Source organism: Mesoplodon bidens, assembly GCF_964165515.1.
Source record: "Mesoplodon bidens genome assembly, chromosome: 1".
Taxonomy (NCBI): domain Eukaryota; kingdom Metazoa; phylum Chordata; class Mammalia; order Artiodactyla; family Ziphiidae; genus Mesoplodon; species Mesoplodon bidens.
In genome coordinates, this window is record NC_138176.1 from 1,978,720 (window position 1) to 2,006,271 (window position 27,552).

The 27,552-nt window shown below is 49.7% G+C and overlaps 1 protein-coding gene across 1 annotated transcript in view; it reads left to right on the forward strand.

Moving 5' to 3' along the window:
* Window positions 1-27,552, forward strand: part of TCERG1L (transcription elongation regulator 1 like) — a gene marked incomplete at both ends in the record, with an annotated part of 204,936 nt that overhangs the window by 64,826 nt on the left and 112,558 nt on the right. The gene's annotated exons all lie outside the window — the stretch shown is intronic.

Sequence of the window (27,552 nt, forward strand, 5' to 3'; positions counted from 1 at the left end):
TGGCTTATCCAGGGTGGTATTGCCCACACGCCTGTTGGTTGGTTTCAGCTGGGAGGAACGGGGATGGGCCACGTGCCCCTCCTCTCTGAGACCGCATTTTCCACATGGAGGTTGCAGGATGCAAGGAGCAGCAGGAGGGGGCAAACCGCACTTGCAGGCAGTTTTCAAGGCTCTGCTCGTGTCGCATTTGCTCCTGTCCCACTGGTGATGCAGGTCTAATGGTCAAGGTGAGGGCTGGGGTCGTGCACATCCCAGGGGCTTGGACACAGGAGTCCACTGTCTACTGCCACTGCCTCTCAAGAACTGAGTTCACTTACACAGTCCCACACCATGATGCTTATATTGTCTCAGATATTTCAAACTAAATACTCTTTCAATAAATTATAGGTAAATAAAACACTTAAGCTTCCAATTCTTCTTCCATAAGATGGCGAGTTTCATCCCTAACATGGTGACTCTCTTTTTTATAACATGAGGGTTTCAGCCTCCCCATTTCCCTGCCAGCCTTCCCATTGCTAACCTCGGTCAGCTACACTTTTACGTGGTCAAGGGTTCTACAGGAACCATGGAGATTTTCTGGATTCATTCATAGACTGGTTCTACAAGTTAATAAATAAGTAGATAAATAAATACATTTTCAATGTTATAATTGAGTAGATGCTGTTCCGGAGAGAGTCCCCCTCCACCCCACCTGGGACTACGTGTTATCATCAGAGCCAGACAGATGTGTGACGCACCTCTAATTGCTTAAAATTATGCCAGGTAGAGCCATGGCTTTCTTACGTCTTTGGTTGGTTGTTCTGCCATTCCTCGTTTCTCTTCTCTCACATGTTGCCAATATCTTTTTCAAGTTGCTCGCTGTGCTTTTCTATTCTGTTTCTCTTCTTTTTCCCCCAGGCCCTTCCTTCCTCCGAGCATCTATCTCTGTGATTCACATCCTCCTGGCAGTTCCCTCGGGGCTGGGATGCTAGAGCTCCATGTCACTGCTCTGCTGGTTCCGAGCACCCATCTCTCGAATTTAGAACTTCTCCTTTCCTCGTCCACGGCCACCCTTTCCCGGAGGATATCCTGAAATAACGTCCCCAAATACTTCTGATGTCTTTGATGCTTAAAATTCTCATTTGCCTTCAGACTTGATTGATAGGTTGTCGAATTATATAACATTTGCTTGAATTGTTTTTCCCTAGAAATTTTAAAGACATTCCTCTAATATCTCCTAAATTCTGAACTCTCAGAGGGAAAGACGCGTTCCAATTGGTGTTACTTTATAGCTGACTTGTGTTTTCTTTGTGAAAAAATACAGTGGTTACGGTGTCACATTTCTCGTTGACGTGTAGTGATTTTCTAATGATATCTACACATTTTAAAAATATTAATTTCATGGAAAATTCTATGAACTTTTTCAACATAAAGCTTCATATTCTTTAGCTCTGGGAAATTCTCTTCCATTTATACATACACACACACACGTATTCACACATGCTGTTAATATATATGTTATATCTTTATGCTATATTTACAGCTTATATACTGCATATAGTATAACATAGTGTATTGTGTAACATATAGTACAAAATGCATGTGACATATAGTGTAACATAAATGATCTGTTCTACGTGATTTCCCCCCTCCGTGTGTGTGCTCTGTTTCTGGGTCCCTATCACTGGGCTGCTGCTGTCCTGGATTGTTTCCCTTGGTCTCTTCTTCTTTTTTCTCGTGGTTTCTGCCTCTTTGACTTCTTTTCCACATTTTGGGAGAGTTCCTTGTCTTTGTTTCCCAAATCTATTGAATTTTTTTAAATGTCTGCACGTCAGAGCACCTTCTTGCATCCTCTAAGCGTGTCTTCCTATTCCCGTGGCTCACGTGGTGTCTGCCCCGCCCGCCCTGGATGCGGTCACTCATCCTGCTTCACTGTCAGCTCTGCTCAGCTCCCCACCTCATCTGCCCTCACGGCTGGGTCTCTTCATGTTTCCCTCCCGTGCTCAGCTCTTCTTTCCTAGGTGAGGCTAGGGTCTCCTCTGCGCTGGAGTGGCACGGCCAGAGCCTCTCAGGTTTCAGCCACATGACCCGACGCCCCTGCCTCCCCCTCCCTGGGGCCTGAGGCCTTGGCTGCCTCTGCCCCTCACCCCCCTGAAACCCGTGGACTCCCCCTGGTAGAGAGCTCCCGGCCCCCCCTCCTCTCATCGCTTCGCCCTCTTGGTGCTTGTATTTCGGGAGGCGGGGCAGCAGGCACACGCGCCTCTCCACAACCTCGAGGCGTCAGGAGGGGCGTTAGTCCTTGAGAGCATTGGATTCACGTCCTCCCACGAGACTCAGCTCCATCCGGGTGGGGACTGCGTTGGCGGTCATTGTCACATCTCCTCGCCTCGTCTCAGGCATAGACCATCATTCATTCATTCATTCAGCAGATACTCATCGAGGTCTTACTGCGGCCAGGGATTGTGTCGGGTGCTTGAGGTTGTCAGTCTATGAAAAAGGCAAAACTCTGTGCTCTCAGGAAGCTTCCAGGGTGGCAAGCGGAGGTAGATAGTAAACACAATAAATCAGCCCCTAAATGTACTCAGTAAATGAATGAAGGGGACAGCACTGGGCACGAGAAAAGCATCCCTAACTCCCGTGCTGATACCAAAACGCCTGCAGCCAGAGGGAGGAGACAGCCGTGCGGCCCCGTGGCTGGGGCACAGCCTCTGGTCCCAGCAGCTTCTGTGCCCAGGCCTGGCATGGCAGGTCACTGTGTCTCCCAAACAAGGCCATGTCTCTGCACAGAATTAAAGTCGGGGCATGACATGGTGTTCCTGGGCTTCCAGGGACGGCATTCTAAGATCCAGGGTCACCTCCCACCACAGGGCTGGGCAGCGAGAGTGGTCCAGGGGCAGGACTCTTTCCCCAACCCCAGGGTTGCATTTTCTGACCCCACCTGACCTGTGCCCGACCGGCTGGGATCGCAATCCTCTGTTTTCCGGGCACTTTGTGACCTCGCCCCGCATTGTAGGGGACCGTGAGGACCCTGGAAGGGCCTTGGTTCTGAGCCGAGCTGGTGCAGGGTCTCTGGAGATTAGGGAGCAGCCACAGCCCCCTTTCTGTAGGAGCTTGGGTGAAAGTCAAGCGGCTAGACTTCCACAGTGCAGGAAGCAGTTTCTCGCCGGCATGCCTGGCGTCGAGGGCTTTGAGGTCAATCCCGTAAAACCCCCTCTGCTCTCTGCTGATCTGCTGACCTCTCATTACTTTGTGTGTCTCAGCAGTCAGGCTCTGAACGGCAGAGGCGTTTGGCAGTCCCTGCAAATAGAAATTGTGGACTGTGACATTTCGGAAAGATATCTGATTATTAACAAAGTTGTTTCCACTCTTTGACCACTTGTCAAAGTCTATGAAAAGATTTCTTTTGAGGTAATAAATAAACATAACAAAGGGGACATATTCTTTGTGTGACGTGGTTTTATTTTGTGGAGATAAGATATACATTGACATTTAATTCTCGGTTTTATTCTGGGTGCCCCGTACATGGCTTCGGCGGCTGTACCTCTCCATCTGCCTATCTTTGGTTTCCATATCAGCAAACAAGTTAGGGACGGCTATTCATTTTTTTTTTAATGTCTGATAAAGGCTGCATTCAAGTGAAGGTGTGGAATTACATTTCAGAAAGGGGGCTGCAGATATGACTCGTGTCTCTGGTGAGAGCACAGGGCTGTTGCAGCTCGGCTCTGAGCTGCGCTGTGTCCCAGCTGCGTGGCTCCTGCAGCCCCCGTGGCCTGTCCTTTGGGAAAAGGGCTCTGCTTGCCCAACAGCAGGTGGAGGGGCACACAGGCTCCTTGGGGCCTTTGCTTTTATGTTCTCGGAGCTCAAGTGCGTGGCGGGCAAGGGGACCCGGGACAGCAGGCCTGTGTGCTGCTGCGTGGTGTGGGCCAGGGACGCCCTCGCGACCAGGAACAATAGCTCATCGCCCCCCTCCACCCCTGGGCCCTGCAGTGCTGGGGGGGAGGCGGCAGCCAGCCCTCCTTCCCTTCAGCCCAGCCTTTGTGATAGCAAGAGGGTTGGGCCATCCGGGGGCCTGTTTCCAGCCAGTGGCCCCGGCACTTCTAGAGCAATCGCCACCAGACTCCCAGGCGTGGACTTCTGGTCAGGCCCTGGTTCTCATCGCTCGCACTGACGCTGCAGGATCACAAGTACAAGCGTCATTTCCTATTTCCCACGGAGTCTTGGGACACTCGAATGACCCAACAGTGGAGATGAACAAGGAGAGAGGCTCGGCACGGACACACGCGCAGCTTCCAAGAAGCCTCTCCCTGGATGAGGCTTCTTCCCGACGTTTCGTGGGGTGCCCACTCGCTGGCCTTGCCGCCCAGCACTGATGCCGCCCTGTGTGCGAGCTTCTGCGTGTGCTGGGCTTTGGGTGGTCACAGGGGAGAGCCCCTGCCCCCCGTTTGGCGCTGGCTTGCTCCATCAGACCTTCTTTTAGGGTGAAAGCTGTGTACCTTCTCAGAAATGTTTCAAAATATCAGATCCAGGAAACAACCGGTGTTAATTGTGCCCCAGTGAAGATACCTTAATGCGATGGCCCTGCAAACTGGACAGCACACAGAGGTGCACCCCAAGTTTCCGCCATGGGGCAGCGCCAGAGAGAAGGGCAAGGCTGACCCAGGCCTGGGTCGGGGTGGCTGCCGTGGGGGGCTGGGAGGGCAGCAGGAATCAGGCAGACCCCCATGTCACCAGTAGTTCCATGATTTTCCAAAACACAAAAAAGTATTTTGATGAAGATAAAGTCATTTATTTCACCATGCTTGAGATAGGAATGCTCTAAATTAAGACTTTGGGGATGGGAGGGCTGTACCTAATACTCTAATTCAAACATGGATAAAATGCCTAATCCAAGAGCACATGAATATGAGCAAATACAACTCAATTATCAGTACGTGGGGTGAAAGAGCGTTGAAACTTGCAAACTGTTGGGTGTCACTGGGTGCGACCCCTTTCCACCTGCAGGGGAATATTTAGAAGAGAAGCGATTTGGCCTGTGGAGCTGTGTGATTGGCATTCTTCTGCCAGCTGACCCCTTGACCAGCTGCTCAAGCAAAGAGTGTGGACGGCTCCCCAGGCACTGCAGGTGCGAGCACAGGTCTGGCCATTAGGAATCCCAGCCACATTCTCCAGACCTGCCTAAAGTCACCGGCTTGTTTTAGTGTCTCAAAATAAACCATGAAACTGCCCCAACCCCGCCGTTTGCGTTAAGGCTTTGAAGTATTTTGCCCTTGGTGCTTCGTCATATCCCTGAAAAGTCTCTGCGTGGGAGATGTGGGAACCCCTCGGTCTCTGCCCGGATATAGGCTCGGCCAAGCAAGACACGGTCACACTTTCAATCTTCTGTTCACTCAGCAGAGATGTACTTACTGCCCATCTGCTTCATGTCAGCACAGAAGACGTGGGGCTAAGTGGCGTGGCCCCGGCCTTGCCAAAAACACAGTTCTGCAAGTAATGAAAAACACCTACTGCCCCAAACCACCAGGCACACCTACGTCAGGTACACCTGAGAGATGCAACACTTCCTTTTGAAAAACATCAATACCCTTTTAAAGTACTACACAAAATGGTGGAATTTTATGTATGTCCCTCAAATTATCCATCTGCAATGTTAATTCATCAGGTACAATGCAGGTAAATATTAAATTAGTGGATGCATTAACTTATTTTCCTTTATGTATTCATTCACTCATTTCAATAAATACTCATTAAGCACCTATGTGCACAGGACTGTTTTGGGTACCTGGAAAACCTTGAGAAACAAAATAAAAGTCTCTGCCCTTGAGGGGCATTGGAATGTTGGAAAGTGATAGCTTTATGGAAAACAGACGGGCAGAAAAGAAGAGGAAGCAAGGGGCGCAGAGGGACTGTCACAGTTTAAATGGGGGGCAGGTAGGCTCACTGGGAAGATGACCTTTCAGGCAAAGTTGGAAAGAGGTGAGGGGTTCAGCTGCATGATTCACTGTGGGAAGACCATTCCAGCAGAGGGGACAGCCACCATGGAGACCTAAGTCAGGAATGAGTCTGATGCACTCAGGGGCCAGCAGGGAGGCTAAGACAGGGGCGGTGGGAGATGGGCTATGGAGGAGGTCTTGTAACTGAGTCCAAGCTCGTACTGCTCGATGCACGACAGGTCAAGGAATCGAGAGACAAGTTGTTGGGACAGGGAATAGTGACTTTATTCAGAAATCCAGCAAACTGAGAAGATGGTGGACTAGTATCCCAAAGAACCATCTTCCTCAAGTCAGAATTAGTCCTCTTTTATACTAAAAGGAGAGGGCGTGTGGTTGGTTGCGGCAAACTTCTTGGTGCTGGAAGCCTTTGTTCTTGCAGCTGTCTGCGCAGGTCAGGTCACGATGTTCCTGTAAACCTCCAACAAGACAAATGTTATTCTCTGTTCTGCAACTTTTTATCTCTGTATGAATGGAAAAGTGTGATACCTTTAAAGGTCAAAGCCTTGAGAATATATATTTCACATTCTTAACTTTCAGCAAAAACAATAGAACACAAAGGTTAGAGTAAAAGAAACAGATCCAATATGGAGTCACATTTGCTCTTCCCTGTTACATTTTCAAGACTGACTTTTACTGCAAGTTAAGTGGGGCCTCTACAGGGTTGGGACAAGGATGTGCCACTACGTTCCATAGTTAGAAAGTACCGCTCTGGCTGTTAAGAATAACCCGTGTGGGGGCAAAGGGCAAAGCAAATGTTCACCTGATAAAATTTACTAGAACAATGGATTGTCTCTCCATGTCAAGTTGTTGATTCGTGTAAAACAAATGGATCCGTTGAAGGTTTTGAGTTGTACCGGCCTGTAGGGACCTATAGATGTTCTCACTTGCCTGCTTCAGTGGTTTTCTTCTAAGAGTCTGAGTTGCTGGTGGATTCTCCTTATAGACACAGTTGCCTCTATGCAGTGTCCTCACCCTGGGTCATCCATAGCTGTGATCCAAGACAGGGAGAGAGCTGATTAAAAGATTTAGAGCTCTTCCACACTGCGGGGATGGCTGGGATTGAACGGATGCCATTCTTTAGCTACAAACGTGCTAAACGCTACGATGCTGTGATAGGAGGATGTAAGCATCACCTTCAAAGATGGTTCTCTAAGTAAACTCTCCATCTCCTTCAGTCCTCCTGTCTTCAAGCCAGGAAGCCCTGGTTTCCTCAAAACTTCCCCATAAGAGGTTTTAATAATTTTGCTCCATAGGCTTCATATTTCATTCCACGATTTTAGCAATTTGGTGTGCTTAACAGCTAGTGATAAATTGCAAAAATATTATTTATCATCGCAGTCATTCATGAAATGATATTAGTAAAATTAGCATATTTTACTATGAAGTGTATTTCCAACAGTGTACTTGAAAGGTATATTGGATCTTTGGGATGCAATGGATTGGGATTGATTGGAGCAGGAAATAATCAAAATAAAAATACCTGATGGTCAGCTTCCAAGAATTTTTAAAGAATTAAGTAATTTCTTACAAGTTTCATGGAAAGTAAAAGTACAGATTCTTTTTTTACTGAATATACTTGATAGTTTCAAATTTTATATTTTAATGTACCATTAAAAATGGATTATAAAGTTACATATAAAAACAGTGCTAACTAGGAAAAATGTCTGGAGAGAAAAGGACTAGTAAACTGTAGAAATGAGAGAGAAGAGTCACAAAAAAGAGAAACTTGAATGCATAATCTAATTTCATATGTATGTGCGTATGTGTATATATACATGTGTGTCATACACATATGTATGAACACTGTCTCTTGTTTATAAAAATATAAAGCTCTGAATAAAGAAACAAGAAAACAGAACTACATGAGTTAATAAACTATTGAATAAATATAACATTGGTTTTATTATTACATTTTTATTTACGTTTATTCGAAAAACACAAATTTAACAATGAGATCTCAATATTTTACTGCGTGGCTCCCGCCCTCCCTTCGGTACTATATTACCAGGTGCAGAGGCTGCTGTTAGCAGGGTAAAGTATCTTTTTGAAAACATTTTGAGGATTTGTATCATTTCCTTAATACAGTTAGTATGATCCGACCAACACTTTTCCTTGGAGGAATTTAGTCTCGGGTCATAGGAAATTGACTCTAGGCAGAGCTCTTTGTGATATTTAATATGGGTAGCAGCTAGCATCTCCAACAGTATTGTATATACGTTATTCTTTGAAGTAACTCTTTTATGTAACCTTTTAAAAAAGCTATTTACCAAGTCTACAGAGTAACATGAAATGCTGACCACACATGGTGTATTTCAGATGCGGAGACTGGAAGCTGGTGGGGCATTTCATGAAACCAGTCTCTGTCCCTGACCTCCTTCTCGAGAGCTGAAGGTGGGCACTTGTGTGATGGAGATGGGACGGGAAGGGTTTCCAGGCATCCTTGAGCAGCTCCTCGCAACAGCTTTCTGTGCACACACTCCTTGAGGAGTCAGCAGTGAGAACACAGTAGCTCTTTCTTGGCAAGTTTCTACACACTGCAATTTAAAAGAGAAAGAACAAAAGCTATTTTAAAACTTTTTTCAGGACTCATCAAACAAAAATGAGCTATGGACCAAAGTGCAGGAAATGGATTTGGTTACACAGACTTCCTCAAAGCCTCTTCTGGGAGCACATACTGGTTTTAGGTACTTGAGGTGTATCAGTTAGCTATCCTCCCAGTGATGCCGCGTAACAAATAACAAGATCCTGGTGGCAGGCAGCAATAAGCATCAGCTGGACAGCTGCTCGACAGGTCGAGGGGTTGGCTGGCAGGATGGTCTCATGTAGAATGACGGGTGCTCCACACAGCCCTCATCCTTTTGGCTGCCCGCCAGCCACGTGTCACAGGGATGCAGAAGCATGAGAGGGAGAAAGCCCGATGGCACAGGTTCTTCAAGCCCCAGGTGCATTGCATCAGCCAACATGCCGTCAGCCCCAAGCCTCCTGGCTGAAGGTCAGGGAGAAGGTGGGACTGCCCCTCCCAGGGTGGATGGGCTCCATGACATTAAAGCCCAGAGCCTTCAAGGCTGCGCAGAGTGTCGCTACCACACACGGCAAGTACACCTCCTTGTGAGCCTTGTCTTCTGAGTTAGCCTCCCACTAAACTAAGCAGGATTTCGCAGTCTCTGTGTGCCAGTGCTTTATTCTCTTTAAAGATTCAGTCTTTTCGAAAGGAAACTCCCTGTCGCGGTTGGTTAAGACGGTCTCCTTGGATTATTCACTCTTCGGGTGACTTTGGGTCGCGTCTGCCTCTTTGGGATAGAAGCTGTCGGGCCCGCAGTGTCTCCGTGGTGTTGGGGCCTCGGGCTGGCCTGGGTGTGCTGGCTGCTGTCCCCTGAGTGGCTTGATCTGAGACCCTCACTGTGGTCTGAGACCCTCTGCTGAGCTCTACAGGGTGTCAACCAGATCTCTTCTAAGGGTCGGGGGGCCCAGACGGGGTCTTCCTGGCTTGATCAGCCCATCGTGGCTCTGGGAGTCTGCAGGTGGCTCCCTGGTGGTTTTCCACTGAAAGTCCACCATCCCCAGGCAGTGCCCCACCCCCACCATCCCATGCTGCTCCCTCCCCCTCCCCCCTTCCTCCTTCCTCCACGACCCCCTCGTGCTACATGAACCCAAGGGAACTTTTAAAGGGTTTATTGAGACCACCGTCTGCCCAACCGTGGGTCGCCTGGCAGTCAGGTCCACGTGCCGTCTCTACCCAGAGCCCCACATATGGAAACCGAGTCCTCCCTGCCCCCAGCGGTCACCAAGCTCTGAGACTCAGGCCCATCTGGGTCCTCTTGGGCCGAGTGGAGGTAAAATCTGAGTGCATCAGGTAAAATCTGCACGTTGGCCTTTCCCCTCTTCCATTCCTGCTCCAGAGGCCTCATCTCTCCTCCAAGGCATGTGGATGCCCGGCCAGGAGGAAGGTCAAGAGCAAAGAAATGCCAGAGGAGGGCCATGACATGCTTCAGAGCACACTTGCCCCACTCACTCCCCAGCACCGCGCCCATCCGATGACGGCGGGACTCGTCCGTGTGGCTCGCAGCTGCGGTTCAACAGGTAGCAGCACAACCAGAGTGGCGTGGGGCGAAGGCTCCGCAGCCAGGGTCCAGGCGGGTCCAGGCATGGCCTGAGGTTGGCCCGGGTCCAGGAGCTCAAACTCTCTGAGCCTCAACTGTTCATCATGACCCTCGCCTGGGAGGTGGATGGGCATCCTTGGCATCTAGTGGGTGTTTAGAAAGCTGTCACCGTTGACTGAGTTGACGTGGTCATTTTCCAATGACAGTTCTATTTTCACAGACGGGGAGCCACGCAGAGGAGCAGCTGGATGACCTGGTGGCTTTTTACTGCCAGAAATGCTTAATGTCACCCACTCTAAAATCAAGGGTGCCTTCCGCAGGCCTTCTCTGGCATCCATGTGATCCCAGTGAAGGGCTGCCCACCCAGAACCCGGGGATGCACTTGGTGGCTGAGTCACCCTGTCCTGGCAGGTGGAGGAGGCCAGAGCCCAGCTCCAGATCTGATGGTCGCACCAACCATGGTCCCCTGGGCATGACCATCGATTGGCAACACCTGCTTATACGGTTTTCCTACTTCCAGGAGTGGCTCTTAGGGTCTATTTCCTGCACCCCGAGCAGACAGAAGTGCTGGATTTTGGCCCTGCACACCTCCCCTCCACGCGAGGTGTCCCCTCGGTGCTGGTGTGGGGCGCACTGTCCCCCTCGGCCCCTCAGCACTGACTGCCGCTTGCCTGTCAGGAGCTACCTTCCTCTCTGCAGCCAGGGAGCCCCAGCCCTGGGCTGCTCCGGGGGCCTGTGAGCTGCCCCCGAGGGGTTGGCGTCTGGGAGCAGCTGCCGTCCAGCGGCCTGAGCTCTGTGGCCCAAGGAGCTGGGCGTCCCAGGTAGTGTGCCTACGGCTGCCATCTTGCTCCAGCACAACTGGCTTTGCTGAGGTGTGACTCAGTGTCCCCTGTCCCTCCCTGGGGATCCACCAGGATCACCAAGTGGCAGAATATTTCTGTGTCTTTTGCAAATGGTTGTTTTACCTGGTGTTCCTTCCCCTGCTAGAGATTTGCCACAGGTGAGAACTGCCCAGATTCTGCGTCTTCACCTGGTCCCCTCTGAGGAGCCCGTGAGAGATGTGGCCATGAGGGGCCTGAGTGGGGCTGGTGGGCCAGGAGTCGGACAGGCAGGCAGGAGAGCCAGGCACAGGCACGCGGTGAACAGAAGGATTAATGACCAAAGTGGCACATGGTTTTTGAAATAGTCCGAACCACAGAGATGTATACATAGTGGACGTGAAAATACTCTGCACCAAGTCTGATCTCACTCCCCTGGGGACGCGGCAGCTGCTGGTAGAAAGTGTGGAGCGTAGTATTCTGAGCTTTCCTTTTTCTGTTAATATAAGCGCACACGCTCACACTCACTGCAGGTGAGTTTAGGACATCCGTCTACAAAAGGGAGAAGAACACTGACTGTGCGTCTGGTGTCTGTTGTTCATGGAAGCTACCAGCTCTGTTTCCAGTCTACGATGACTCCCTCGGGGTTATAAGGAACACGTGTTTTTACTGTTTATTGCTGTGCAGGCTAATGACCTCAGGAGTCATCCAAGGCCAGGGTCTGAACACAGCTTGGCTGGGCTGCAGGTGAGTTTAGGACAGTGGCCCTGGGGGAAGCGGGACAGGACGGTCAGTGAGCAGAGGAGGAGCTGCGCCCCTGTGGGAGCCTCAGGCGCTGCCAGCTGCAGCCGGGCGAGCTGCCGCTTCCCAGCGAGGACGCTGAGGTGGGGGTGCTGTGCGGGGAGGGGTGCGTCTCTGGACTCCCTGTGGGCTGGGCGCTGGTTCAGAGTTTTCTCCAGGCTGAAGGGAACGTTGTGAGCCAGCGTGACTCACACTGTCATGCCCTTGGGATCTGGGTGACATGCAGATTCTGATTCCCGCGTCTGGGTGGGGTCTGAGAGCCTGCAGTCCTGAGGGTCTCAGGCACAGGCCACACAGAAGCAGCGCCCAGCCTTTTTGGTCCCTGACATCGGGAAAGATCGGCCGTTAAATGCTCCGTCACACGAGTGGGGTTTTCCTTTGACACGTATTTAAATATTAACAGTTAGAATCTCAAAATTGTCCATGAAAGTGAAGGTTCCTCTTCACTTTAAAGGTATATACATGCATCATACATATACATGCATGCATATGTGCATCTCATACGCTCGTGCATATATGCAGACACGTGCACATGCTTGTATGTATGTTGTATTATTAAGGGTTCTATAGCCTGAGATTTATTATAAAGTAGTGGTTCTGTGATTATGGATGCTGAGAAGTCCCACCATCCCATCTGCCGGCTGCAAGCTGAGGCCCAGGATAGCCAGTGGGAGGTTTAAAGGCCTGAGAGCAGGAAGGCGGATCCCAGCCGTGTCTGAGGGCCTGAGAACGGGAGCACGAGGGCAGGAGCAGAGGACGCCCAGCGCCGGGTCAGGCAGAGCGCGGCTCCTTCCTCCACTTTCTCCCTCCATCTGGGCCTCCGTGGATGGACCGGCCGCCCCCACCCCCTGTGGGGAGCGCAGGCTGCTTCACCCAGGCTGCTGGACGCCCCCCCCTCCTCCGCGGGGAGCGCAGGCTGCTGCTCCCGAGTGGCCGTTTGCTCTGAGGTTGCTGACGCCTGGTAGGGACACAGCGCTACAAAGTGCTCCTGCTGGGCTGTGTAGACAGTCAGCTCATCGTGTTGGGGGCTGGGGGCCGAGTCTGTCGATTATCTGTGACTAGCGTTCCCCTCTTTGCAGATCAGAGAAACTTCGGAGCCCGTTGTGGGGGGCAGGCTCTGTTCTCTTAAACGCAGTAAGGGTTTGGGGGGTACCAGACGGGATCCCGTTCTTCCAAGGTCACACCTGTACTCGAATTAGAAGGCTACTCATCCATCCCTTGATTCTTAGTCGTTCGCTTTTCTACGTACACTATCCCTCTATTTCTTGGGTGATTTAATGCTTTCATTCCCCTCCCAGAATCAGAGGTTCATGACTGTGCTAATTAGTCGTCGGCATTTCTGCTTCCCGGCGCGCAGCCTTCCCGTTGCTCTGTGTCAGGCGTGAGCAGGGAGCGATGCTGAACGGCCTTCTTGCTGGAGGATGAATGTGCCGGTAGAAGCGGCAAGTGAGGGCGGGAAGTGAGGGCGGGAAGCATGAAACACGCGAACGTCGTTGACTGCAGACGTGCGTGCTGCTTAAAGACCTTGATATAAAGAAGATGTGGCACATATATACAATGGAATATTACTCAGCCATAAAAAGAAACGAAATTGAGCTATTTGTAGTGAGGTGAATGGACCTAGAGTCTGTCATACAGAGTGAAGTAAGTCAGAAAGAGAAAGACAAATACAGTATGCTAACATATATATGGAATTTAAGAAAAAAAATGTCATGAAGAACCTAGGGTTAAGACAGGAATAAAGACACAGACCTACTAGAGAATGGACTTGAGGATATGGGGAGGGGGAAGGGTAAGCTGTGACAAAGTGAGAGAGTGGCATGGACATGTATACACTACCAAACGTAAAACAGATAGCTAGTGGGAAGCAGCCGCATAGCACAAGGAGATCAGCTCAGTGCTTTGTGACCACCTGGAGGGGTGGGATAGGGAGGGTGGGAGGGAGACGCAAGAGGGAGGGGATATGGGGATATATGTATACATATAACTGATTCACTTTGTTATACAGCAGAAACTGACACACCATCGTAAAGCAATTATACTCCAATAAAGATGTAAGAAAAAAAAAGAAGACCTTGATATTTTATTGAAGGCATTTAGCTTCCTCCCCAATCCATCTATCTGGGGAGAAATAAAAAATCTGTGTGGAATTCTGAAGGAAGAGCTAACCCCCAGTTTTATCGTCCTGGGAAGTGGCCCCTGCCGGCTTGGAGAGACTCTGACCAGAGGTTACACCAGGAGGAGAGATTCGGAGCGTCGCTGAGAGCTGCCTTTCCCTTCCTCTGAAGTACACGGGAATCATCCAGAGTAATACTCCTGGGATGTTACTGAGAAAGCAAAGGACAGGTGGGGCTGGGCAGGAGAGGCGGTGGCCTTAGTGGGGGGCTGGGGGGAGAGGATCAAAGTCAGGACGAAGGGAGGACTGGGGTGATGACGCAAAGGTGGGAACTGCCGGGGCAGCGGGAGTGTCTCCCACAGGTGTGTCCAGGCTGCTGCTGAATTTGACTTTAAAGATGCTGGTGCTCAGATGAAAACTTGAATGCTAGACAGACACCATGAGCAGAGCTTCCCTTTTCTGTTAAAAAATGAGAAGTAAAGAACATTATTGGTGACTAACTGGATTTAGGGGACAATGACCTTGAGGTACTTCCAGGTTCTGAGTTAACTTCTGAATTATCTGATAATGATACAAATTTGTTAGTAAGTACTATAAATAATAATTAAGACTATTGTCGTTGCTGAATATATTTTATTATAGTCCAATTTATTGAGCATCTATTAATATGCAAGGCGTTGTGTTACATACGTTATCAATGTCTGTAATCCTCTAATAATATCCACTAATAACTCTGCAAGGCACTTGTTACATTCACCTTATGTATTTGTGGTTGATAGATTAATTGGGAATATTTCAGTAAGTCTGAACTTTTGTGAATGCAGCCAGGGTAGCCTTAACTTTCCATGTGCTTTTTATGAAATAATGCAAACACAAGAATATACAATAAAACGGAGGTTTTATAGAAAAAAAATCATTATTCGTAAGTGATCAGTGTTTTAGCGAGTATGACTGTAATCTTTTTGTAATAATCACAACACACCTCTTAGGCTGTGTGCTCCTGTCCGTCACCTGTTCATCTATTCAGTCCAGAATGGCCAATTCAGAGACAGCCAGCTTGATGGACTCTGAAGCTTCGGCTGGGCTGGTTGTTTGGCTCAGTGGAGAGTCAGTTCCGTGAAAAGCACAGGTGTTTTTGGTTTCAGACGTGCTCGGGCTCCTCCTTGGAGGCCTTGCCATCTCAGGTCTGTGTCCGGTGTGTGTGAGGGATGGGTGGGCTCTCCCTTCTGCTCCAGCCCTGACACCGGGGGCCCACAGCCCCGCCTGGGAGCGGGCAGAGCCTGGGGCTGCGTGGGGGGCCGACTGTGTCCATCGCCGCCCGTACCTCCGGACCCCCAAGTGCATTCCGCTCCTGAGTTTCCCAGCTCTGCGTGCAGCCCGGAAGGATGAGGAATGGGAGCGGCCTTTCCCCAGACCACCCTGCCCGGGCACAGAGATGGGAGCCCTCCACGGGGACAGGTGCTGACGGCTCACACCTGGTGGTGACTCCTCACTAAAGGAAATCTCCCTGCCTGAGACCCGTGGCCACCGCCATGGCAAGCTCTGGACAGCAGGCCTCTGATGGGCTGTGGCTGTCTCCTGGGGCCGCCAACCTGGCTGTGGTGAGGAGGCCAGAGGCAGGAGACACACCAGGGGGAGGAGCTGAGCAGCGGGGAGAGAGTGGGAGGCGCGTCCCCCCTGCCCCTGGAGCCCACCTGGCCCGGAGCAGCAACCTCCCGCAGCTGGGAGCTGACACAGAGGCCAGCAGGTGTAAGAATGTCCCATATTCCGGTCTTTGTTTGGCTTCTGTGCTTTTATTTTGAAGCAGGAAGGCTCAGTTCCTTCCAAATTTTGCACAAACATTAAAACACAGCATTTTCTCTGTCCATACGCCCTGAGGCAAAAACAGGATTCCTCTTTGTTCAAAATGAACCTAGTTTTCATTGCTTGGGCTTTTAAACTTATGAACGATAATTATTATTTTTGATTACGTGTATTTACTGTGTGGCTAATTTACCTTGAATGCCTTGAAATTGAATTTGTGGATGTAGTTTTCTCTCTTTCACACCAGCTGTTGCATTGATTATTTCTCACTTCCTTTAGTTGTCTGCTTAATAAGACCATGCTTCAGGTCCTCAGCTGCGGAGCAGAAAAAACTGCTTCTTCTGAATGCTGATTTCCATGGCTCTAATCTTAATTTTTATGGCTCTGAAGGAAAACTTGAAAACCCAATCATTTTTCTGGATTCTCCACTGTTCTTTGAAAGGTGGTCACCTGTTTCTAAGACTGACTAGATTTCTGCTGAGTGGAGAAATATAGGGCAAGTTAGGGGCTTAAGGGACATTCATATTTGCAGCCTGGAGTTTGTGACACTGAGGTGTGTATCCTTTAAGTCATTTCATCTCATTAAAATGATTTAAAACAAAGTCACTAATTTTGAATCTGCATTCATGCAGCCGAGAACACTTATTTTAGCCGAACTTTGGGTATCGTTACACACACAAATAAGAACACTGCTCGTGTGAGGGTCAGTGTGTGATATCCAAGGATGTGCAGTGACATGGGAATTTGTCTTCATCTGCGTCTCAGGGGGTCCATATTCCAGTACTTTGGGGGGACCACTTCTATACTGGTTGTGAGATTTGGGGGGTTCCTTCTGATGTGTTGCTTCGGGTGTCAGCATTAAATGGCGACTGGGTCTTGAAATTAATCAAAGTCTATCCTTGTCTGGAATAAAAACAAGTGGGAGTGTCACAAGGGCAGTGCTCTGAGCTGGTGTCCTTGGAGTCCCTTCGTTAAGAAAATGAGGAAAATGAGGACGGCCTGCGTTCTCCCCGACCCCCCCCCCGCCCCCGCCGATTCTGAATGTGCTTGTTCTTAGATCAGGTGCCAGGCTTCTTAGATCGTTATTGACTATTCGGGCTATAGTTTCCGTTCTGAGCAGCTTGGCCAGGTCACTGTCTCTGGGCTTTGCTGTTGGATGTTCGTGTCTGGTGTACGTGGTCCATCACAGAGGAAGCTTCATCAGCCTGTAGCAGTTTGGCTGCCCTCGCAGTGTCTGTCCTCTGCTGAGCTGATAAGATGCCTGAGGCAGAAGGAAGCCCTCGTCCAAGGGGAGCGAGTTGGAATCCCAGTGCTGCAAGCTGGGATCCTGAACGAGGGCTGTGCCCTCAGCACCTCCTTGTTCCCACCTGTGAAATGGGATGAGCAGACTTCCCCTCAGTGACATGCTGATGGCATTAATAAGCAAAAGTGCCCGGACCAGGACTTGGTGCGGGACAGACACACTGCAGAGTGATGTGGGTTATTCTTATTATTATAAACCATGTTGTCATTGTCATGTTACCTCCAAATTATTATGCCTGTCTCCAGTGATCAGAAAACACTTTCTACTTATCACCGTATTCAGAATTCTTAAAGCAGAAGTGTTCTCATTAGCGTAGAAACAGTGATTTTATGAAGATTGAAATTTGCCAGACTTGCTTTTTTTGGTTATTTGCACAGATTGTTGGTGTTTTCTTGTTTTATCTGGGAGATCTGGGGGAGGGACTCGGGACAGAGTGACCAGGAGGACCCTTGGGCAACGCCGGGTGTTGGAGGGGCTCGGTGAGCGAGGGACAGACCATGAGGGGGTGACCCTGACCCTGACCTGAGGGCTGAACCAGACCTGCAGGCTGATGGGTCCCAACGATGCTTCCCCAGGACGCCCGTCACCAGCGTCCAGTCTCAGAGCAGCCATGCGGGCGGAGCCAGGGTAGACCCTGCGCCCTTCGTCTGTGAAGTCACTGCAGTAAGAACAAAGTTTATCTGATTATCTTGTCACTGGCTGGGGCGGGGGTTGAAGGGGGCAGGACACAGACTCAGAGCAGAGTCTGATGTTTCAGGAAAGTGCCCTGGAATAAGAAAGCTGACCAGGCAGTAACTGGACCCCAACTGGGTCAAAGTCTGTGTGTGTGTGTAAGCCTCTGTGTCGGAGTGCTGTGTGACCCTGTGTGCGTGTGCACACACACCTACTTGGTTTCATTTTTGTAGTTATTGGTTTTTAGGGTAAAGGCTTCGGGATCTATTTATATTCTAAGAGTCAACGGAGAGCAACTGCAGACACAGAAAAGGGTGGCCCTCGGAGAATACTTGAGTAAATCACAGTGGTGTTGCTTCACCCTCCCTGGGGCAGAACTCAAGCCCAGCTGCGGTAACGGGGGCGCCCTCGGGGCGAAGCCCAGGGGAGCGGAGGGGTGAGATGGCCCCGGCACCCGGCGCTGGGGCTCCAGCGGGTCTTGCTGTGCTGAGTGGGACGCGGCTCAGCTGGTCCTCTGCCTCACTGCCCACCGGGGCGTCTCTGAGGCCCGTGGCTGCGAAGGTCTGATGTGGAGCCATGAGTTAACGGTGAGGAACGTGACTGAGGGAAATGGTGAAACGCGGCTCTGACGAAGAGCACAAATCCTGTGTGGTCTCTGCTCCCTTAGACGCACAGCTGATTGGGAACTTTTGGGGTCCCCGCCCCTCCTAGTTGATTCATGGGGAATTAAGAGCTATGCTTGCATGCTCTGTGGCCCCAGGGACGGGGCTGGGACAGGTCATCACCAAGGATGGAATTCTGCCCCAAGGTCAGTGACAGAGGACAGGGAGGGCAGGTGATCCGACTGGGCGTAGCCACGGCCCCTGCCTGACGGGACCCCAGGGCTCCTCTCCTGACCTCCCCAGAAGGCTCTGAATTGGGAAGGACCCTGCTCACATGTGAGAGGGGGCAGGAGGGGGCCAGGTGAGAATGCCCACGTGAGAGAGGCCATGCCAGTGGCTGTGTGCAGGATGTCCTCTCCTGAGAGGGACGGTCCCAAACAGCCAGGCCACATCTTGATTGTTTCACAGAGCTTCACTTTGCAAAGATCCACTGCACTGAACAAACCACCTGAAAACCTCGAACTTTCTCCTCTGTCATCAGGAAACTTAATACCTTGGCCACACACACACCCTGTGGGTGCCTCCTGATTTAGATGGAGAAATTACAGTGAGTCTCCCATCTGCCAATAGAGATACGCACCTTTCTCAGAATGCTGAATTTTGTGTAAAGGAGCCCATGCAGTTTTCAGACTCATGGGCCATTAGAGCAGCACGAATTCACGCATGAATAGTAAGCAGAGCATGGTTTCAAATATAGCCATCGCTGTCCAAACAAGAACACCCTGTGTGAATAATTCGGAAGTGTTTGTCAGAGGTGGCACACTCGGGGTCCTGAGGAGGCATCTTTGGATGAGTCGTCGTGTTTGCCAGGATAAAACCAGCACCTGCAGAGAGACAACATCTCAGCGGCCTGGGACCTGTGACTGTTTCATTTTTACCACGTAACACATTACACAGTTGAGCTCCAGACGGAGGAAGGTAGCCCGGGTTTGGGTTGCTGCAGAATGTGGATGACTGCCAGGGCTTTGAGGGATTCGGTGGGTTTCCGTGTTCTCTGAGGACTAGGACTTGTGGGCCTGGGAGGACCCGGGTGGAAGGGAGCACCCTGTGACCGCAGCTGGGCTCCTCCATTCACCACAGGTTGAGGTCACTGTAGGTGGGGGGTCCGCACAGGCTCTTGTGCAAGACGGGGCCAGCAGTCCACAGAGGGACCCGCACTGCTTCCTGGACAATGTCAGTTCAGCAGACAGTGGCCACGCTGCCTCCTGTCTGAGGATGACGCATCCTGGTGTCTGTGTTTAGTGACAGCCCGGGGACTTGCCTGGCTATAAAAAATGGTACCAAGTTCATTGTGCAAGGAGCTCAAATCTGTGTTTGTTTGTTTTTTTTAATATTTTATTTTATTTCTTTATTTTTGGCTGCACTGGGTCTTCGTTGCTGTGCGCGGACTTTCTCTAGTTGCAGCGAGCGGGGGCTACTCTTCCTTGCAGTGCACCGGCTTCTCATTGTGGTGGCTTCTCGTTGCAGAGCATGGACTCTAGGCGCGGACTTCAGCTGTTGTGGCATGCAGGCTCAGTAGTTGTGGCTCAATGGCTCAGTAGTTGCGGCTCGTTGGCTCAGTAGTTGCGGCACTCAGGCTCTAGAGCGCAGGCTCAGTAGCTGTGGTGCATGGGCCTAGTTGCTCTGCGGCATGTGGGATCTTCCAGGGCCAGGGTTCAAACTCGTGCCCCCTGCGTTGGCACGTGGATTCTTAACCACTGAGCCACCAGGGAAGTTCTCAAACCTGTTTTTAATGAACAATAAAAGCACATGTAATTTTTAACCTGTTTGGCATATCTTAAGAGTGTACTACTTTTGGGTGCTGTATGCCTGTTATATACCTTTTGGAAATCTCCCACTTGGAGACCTGGTTGGAAGACCCTGTCTCTTGCGGGCTGCCTGCTGCTGCTCGGAGGAGGTGGGTTTCTGGGAATGGTGCTCTTTTCTCCTGGGCAGGGTCTTTCTCCACTGCCTTCTCTGCCCTCTCCCTGGAGGATTTCTCCTCATTGCACCTCTTGGCGGTTTCTGTAGAAGTTGACATTGAGAGGAAAGCCCCTCGGTTCTATGTGCTGGTGTTACCATCTCAGAACTGAGTCTCCTCCCTAATGCATAGCAGCGTGTTTCTCAGCCTAAAAACTGTGTTTGTATATACACAACTAGACTAGTGTAGCATAAAAGAAGAAGTGTGGTTAAATTTTTTAATTCACAGGAAATATCTCCTTTAGGAATCTTTATAAATTAAATGCATAGAAATATACAATTGGCATTACCAATGAAATTGGCTGCTAATAAATAGATGATTTCCTTGATAAAATTTTAAGATGCATTCTGCTCAAAATGTCTCTAAGAGGCATAGGTTTGAAAATTCTGAATGTGTTCTTTCTCTAAAGTCAGTTGATGAACATTGGAATCAGCATTTTCCTTGAGCTGAAAACTTTCCGGAGAATTAGGTGGGACATTGGGTCTCAGTAATGGAGAGAAAAACACTTTTTAATTTACTTCCTTCTTTCCTTGGGAAACCAGGATCTCTATCCTCACCTGTTACTTGGAGACAGAAGCTGCTCTGCATCTGAGGTGACCTGCTGATATGTGACCTGCCCACCCACACTTGTGTTCTGGGGTCAGTTTTCTGGTGTTTGCAGAGTGGAGGCTGTCAGTCAAAGTGTCCTCTCTGTTCATTCTCTGCTCAGTCCAGGCCGACAGGGAACGGTCCCTCTGTTTGGTCCATGTCTGGGGTGTTAATCAAGTCTAGGAAAGACAGGACATCCTCCAGTATTGTAAAGTCATGCTTACAGAGCACCGAGCATTTATTCAGCACTTACTTAACTAAGTATTAATTCAGCACCTATTAAGCACTTACTTCGTGATGTGCACTCTTTATACATCTTACCTCCTATGACCCTCAAAACAAGCCCGGGGAAAGGTGCTGGTCTTATCTCCATTTTACAGGAGAGGAAGCCACAGCCCAGGTAGCTTATGGAAGCACTCCGAGGTGGTGAGTCCAGAGCTGAAGTCCGTGCTCTGGGTCACGATGTAAAACGTGCACAGTGGGTCTGGGGAGCTGGGGTTGAGTGTGAAAGGGATGGAGGGCTCCAAGGCATCACTGGCAGCACTGGGTTGTGTTCTGGGTTTTGTTTTTATTTTGCCAGTATCTCAGCGGGATGAGACCCAGGCACATTTTCCAGGTTACAAAGGCAGGATGGCAGAATCTAGACAGTGTCTATGTCTGTGCACGTGCGTGGTGTGTGTGTGGGTGTGTGTGTCCTGCACTCTGCTCTGTGCTGGATGCCAGGGACCTGCCAAGCAGGCAGAGCTCCACCAGGGCTGGGGTTCAGCCCACCCCCCAGGAGGGTCCTAGGGCGGCAGAGGGCGGTCTTTCAACCACAGCCTTTAAGGTAACAATCGACTTTAATTTTGCCTTCCAGTTGTTACGTTTTGTGGTGACAACTCTGGTTTAAATCACTTAGTGTGGCATAAATGGGAGATGCAGGTAGATGAGCCTTAACTCCCATGGCCGTGGCCTTGGGGTGCCTGCCCATCGGTGGACTCTGTGCCCCAGAGACTCCTGGGGTGGGGGGGTGGCTGGGAAAGCTTTCCCGGGGGATTTGGGGATGTGGACGGAGAGCAACGAGGAAGCCGCCCAGGGGCCTGAGCACCACACCCTGTGTAGCTTAGTGTCGGAGACCATGGGCTGCTGACTGGTCTTGGGCCAAGGGCCATTCAACCCCCCCAGCAAATATTTATTGAGCACCTACTGTGTGCCATGACCAGCACAGGGATCACCTGGGAGAGAAGGAAATGTCCAGGCAGCCCGTTGCTGGCGGGGACGACTCAGACCAGAAGTCCACCAACCAGCCCCTCTGTGCGCATACGTCTAAGAGTGGTCTGGTCCTCCAAGAGTGCGGCCGGGGCTCTGCCAGGTGGGAGGAGGACAGGCAGCTCCTGGAGGCGACATCTGGGTCAGAGTCTGAAGGATGCACAGGACATATACTTTTCTCTAAGGGACAAGGCTGTCTGGGAAGCAGGGGACTCTGGCCACTCTGTGAATCTTCAGTGCGGCTGGAATGCACCAGGGCTGCTGAGCACGTGCTTGTGTCTTTGTGGAGGACAACCTGGTGACTTTAGAAGTGATCTGGGTCCATCTGGGACAGCAGAGCTACTCCAATAACCCGCCTGGCTTTGCCCAAATGTCCCTTGACACTGATGGTCCCACAGTTACCCACTGAGGGCTAACTGAAGATGGGAAGGGACTCTGGGGTCTGGTGAATCAGCTTCATGTGGGAGCTCAGGACCAGCCGAGCTGGCTCAGACGTGAGTCCTGGCCCCTCAGAATCCCACCCTTCACTTGGCAGGGCCTCAGAGCCACGTGCAGGGGATGCCAGGAAGCCTGCGGGTATCTGCAAGGAGCTGGGAATTCACACAAAAAACGCCCAGTTCTTCAGTCAACAGAGTCACTGAGTTTTGTTTCTGTTTGTTTTACATTGAAAGCCCATCCCCATTCTGACACACAGGGAACCTCTGCTGGGTTAAACTGGTTCACAGCATCCTCACTGTAGGACAGACCAGTGCCTGGGACGGTTTCTCAGGCTCCGGGAATGCACAGCCCTCCCACGAAGCATCCCAGCCTCTTGTGGGGCAGGTGTCCGGTTTCCCCCTTTCTGTCTCTGGAGCTCAGCACGTCAGTAGCTCTAAGCTTCTGCTGACCTGAGTTCTCACATTCATGTGTCAATCGCTCTTTGAATCAGGCATTTGTTGAGCAAACAAAGCAGAGAGCAGGATACAGCAATCACATTTGTTCAGGGCTTACCTTGATCCAGATGCCCTTGTAAGTGCTTTTGCTTAAAGAAGTTCACTGAACCTCCCCAGCAGCCCTGGACACAGCTCTGGGGATTGTCTAGATCTGCAGAAAGGGACTGAGACACAGCCTGGCTGGACAGACAGAGAACGGCCCCATCTGAGCCAGAACCTGACTGAGTCTGCAGGGCTCCCGGGGTCTGAAGTCTTAGCTTCCCTCTGATAGTTTACTAGGAATTTGAAGAACAAAATCATGTTTAAGTACCTTATAGAAGTTCACAAATGGCTGGTCCTAGTGAAGAATTATTTTATAATTCCTGGAGCTACGGCTCCAGTTATATCTGTTTTCAGTGTTTGAATTTCTGTAGAAATGTCCTGGATTTCCAGCCCTCCCAGCATCTCAGGGAAGATCGAAATGCAGGTGCTGATTCTGTAGAGTCTGGGTGATCCTTTCTCCCACCCTAAGATGCAGGGCATTCCGGGGTGTCAGGACTGCACCAGCCACAGGAGGGGCCCCGCCTGGACTCTAGGGGGCTGCAGCTGCTCCACACCCCCCATTGCTGACGCCGCCTCTGCTTGAGGCCGATTAGGAAATGGTTTTCTGGGCTGCCTGCCTGGCAGGGGTGGAAAGGGGCATTTGGGGGCTGATTAGTGATTAAAGTCTGCAGATCCAACAAGCGCTGAAGGTCTAACAGTGGGCTGTGGGGAGGGTGTACTTGGAACCTTTCTATAAAGAGTGCTCCAGGGACACAGCCCCGCAGGGGCACCTTTGTCACCTGTCATAGCATGTGTCACCCAGGGCCTGCACCATATCCTCTTAAACTGTCCTAACTACTCACGCCTTAGCAATTTTCATCTTACTGTAAAATGAGCTTTTATTTGCATCTGTGGTTACTCAGCATTCACAAGTTAATTAGTTGTTTTATTAGCCATCAGTAAACAACAGGCCTAATTTAGTAGTTTCAGGTGTAATTGAGAATCTTGGAATAGCAGACTTCTATATGTGCAAATTAGAGGGACCCGGAGACCCTTCAAAGAATTATCTACACACATTTGTCAAATCACCTGGAACCTCACCTCTTTTATTTTCCCTTCCTTTTTGCATGCTAAATTTAATTATGGGTTCATTAGGTAAGGTCTAATAATTATCATCTTACAGGTGCCATTTCTAAATGAATAAAAATTCCCATCATGCATTTGGCTGGATGAATGAGTTTCCCATCATGCATTCAGGATACTCAATATCAGGTCACGGATGTGGACATGGAGGAGGATTTTCGAGATCTTTTCTGTAAGACCTTGCAAAATAAACTGTGCCATGGGTCTGAGGGCAGTGGGGAGAGGGGACGGCTTTCTTGCCTGGTCTCTGAGTCTGAGTCAAGATGGTGTGAACAGGCAGAGAGAGAGGACAGGGAAGCAGACACAGCTTGGCTGACCTTGCCCGCACCTCAGTGCATCACTCGGGATGAGATGGTCTGTTGTCCACCTGAGAGATGAGGGTAACGAGGCTCACTGCACCTTGTGTCTCAAAGCCTTTGTGTGTTGTGTCTTTGAGTTTTGCTAGAGTGAGAGCCAAACCAAGAATTAAATTTAGCTGGGAGATTTTAGCAGTGGGTACAAACGTAAGCTTCCAGCCCAGAAATACAATTCTCTCTAAGCCAACTGAGGATGCTAAAGTGCTCCCCTAAAATAATCTAGTCTTCTCTGGTGAAACTTTTAATAATCCCACGAGAATAATAATCGTAGTAACAGCATTTATCTTGCTCACCTTGCAAGCCCTTGGGGAAGGCACTGGTAGGTGCTGCTATGATTCTCTCCCCAGATAAAGATACTGAGGCACAGAGAGGTTGTGTCTCTCTCCTGGGGCCACACAGCCAGAGGGCCAAAGTGGTTTCTCCATGGAGTCCCCTCCCTGTGCTTCCCCAGGCAGCACCAGCTTCCACAGAAAGAATGCACGGCCCTAAGTGTGTTCGTGTACGTGTCTGCACGAAGACTTAGACTTACCGTGTCTTATCATCTGCCGTTGCTCCATAACCTGGGAAAAAAATAAGAAAATCTATGAATGGTTGTATACCCTCTCAGCAGTAGCACAAAGAGGATTTTCCCCAGGACTAACTCTATGGACGTTTCTGTCTGTTTGATGACTTGGATGCTTTACAGTTCTGGCATAATCCTTTCAGTCAGAGAAATGGGTGCTGCCAGTCACGGGTGTCCAGGAGGTGCCTATGGGTGAATGGCCAGGTAGCCAGCTCTCTGGCACTTCCTGGGGCAGAGCCCACCCTCAGGCCTGAGTCCACATCCCGGAGTCATCTTCCTCTGCTTGGGCAACTCCTGTGCCATGGCTGAGCAATTAGAGCAGCATTAGGGCAGTTCGAAGCTCTAAATGTTAATAACGTACGTTGTATGCATGAAAGAAGCCACTTAAAATCTTTCTTACAACTTTCCACCTTTGGCTGGAACTTGGGCTCCAGCCTGGCTTTTTTTCCACGGGTCTGGGAGGTGAGTGAAGGTGTCACTGTGCCCCAAGGTGTAACACGTCGTGGCAATTCCTGAGGTTCTATCAAATCTAGCACCTGACTCCTGGGCCCTGCAACTTTCTACCATCCATGGGTCTCCCATTATGCCACATTTCTCCACACCATGGATTCTTGTTTTAAAGGATTTTGCCTGCAAAATAAACTGTATCAAAGTCATAGTTCCTTTTCCAATTTGAATTAGATATGAATGGTTCTGATTTGAATCAACATCTTTTCATCTGCCTGTTGGCCATCCGTATGTCTTCTTTGGAAAAATGTCTACTCAGGTCTTCTGACCATTTTTTAATTGGGTTTTTGTTTTTCTGATGTTGAGCTGTATGAGCTGTTTATATATTTTGGATATCAACCCCTTATCGGTCATATCATTTGCAAATATTTTCCCCCATCCCATAGATTGTCTTTTCATTTTGTCGATGGTTTCTTTTGCTGTGCAAAAGCTTTTAAGTTTAATTAGGTCCAATTTGTTCATTTTTGCTATTGTTTCCTTTGCCTTAGGAGACAGATATATATATATATATGGCTGCAAATTATGTAATTTATGTCATATAGTGTTCTGCCTGTTTTCCTCTAGGAGTTTTATAGTATCTGGTCTTACATTTAGGTTTTTAATCCATTTGAGTTTATTTTTGTATATAGTGTTAGAGAAATGTTCTAATTTCATTCTTTTATAGGCAGCTGTCCAGTTTTCCCAGCACCACTTATTGAAGAGACTGTCTTTTCTCCATTGTATATTCTTGCCTCCTTTGTTATCGATAAGTGGACCATACGTGTTTATTTCTGGGCTCTCTATTCTGTTCCATTGATGTATGTGTCTGTTTTTGTGGCTGTAGCATACTGTTTTGATGACTGTAGCTTTGTAGTGTGGTCTGAAGTCAGGGCACATGATTCATCCAGCTCTGTTCTTTCTCAAGATTGTTTTGGCTATTTGGGGTCTTTTGTGTTTCCATACAAATTTTTAAATTATTTGTTCTATTTCTGTGAAAAATTGGTATTAAGATAGGGATTGCATTGAATCTGTAGATTGCCTTGGGTAGTATAGTCGTTTTCACAATGTTGATTCTTCCAGTCCAAGAATATGGTATATCTTTTCATCTGTTTGTGTCATCTTCAGTTTCTTTCGCTAGTGTCATAGTTTTCTGAATACAGGTCTTGTACCTCATTTAGGTAGGTTGATTCTTAGGCATTTTATTCTTTTTGATGCGATTGTAAATGGGATCGTTTCCTTAATTTCTCTTTCGGAGAGTTCACCATTTTTGTCAGTGCACTGAGCTCTTTCACTTCACCTGTACACTGTCGCCCCAGGATCCTCATGGGTGAGGGTTGTGCTCTCTGAAACACGCAAGATGGTCCATGAAGCCCCCACCACCCCTCCAGACTTGGGGGCTGTTTCCTCAGTTTGATAGCCCCTGCTCTTCCATTACTAACTTCAAAGTGCAGGAGGACTTCACGGAGGCACTCAGCAGAAAGGGGAAGGAGCTTTTCGAGAACACTTGGTGACATTGGATTGATGGACCCTCAAATCGTCGTAAGCTTTTCCAAGAGTGGGTTTTAACTTGTCCACATGCAAACAATTATTGTGGTTCTCTGTATCACTTTGCCTGTTGGCTGATTTCATTCTAAAACTGTCTCCTTTTGCTGATGGGATGTGGCAGGTTGTGGCGGAGGTACCTGCTTCCCAGCCTTATGTATATGGGTCCATAGATAAGCACAGCAGACAGGGCAGCGAGATAGACAGAGAGGGAGGGAGGGAGAGGGAGGGAGGGAGAGGGGCTCGGCCATGTAAAGGGGACACTCCATGGGAACCTGTCTTTTGTGCTGCCCATCTACCCTCTCCTTCCACGATGCCATCCCCTGCAGGGCCTTGATGGGGGATGGGCTCTCTCCTCTGGGTGCCTTGACTTCCAGGCGGAGGCCGGCCTGTGTCAGCGTCCAGTGCACTCCCTTCTTTCACCCTGAAGCCCCCGATCCTGTAGCTCCATGCTCAGTCTCTGGCCAGGA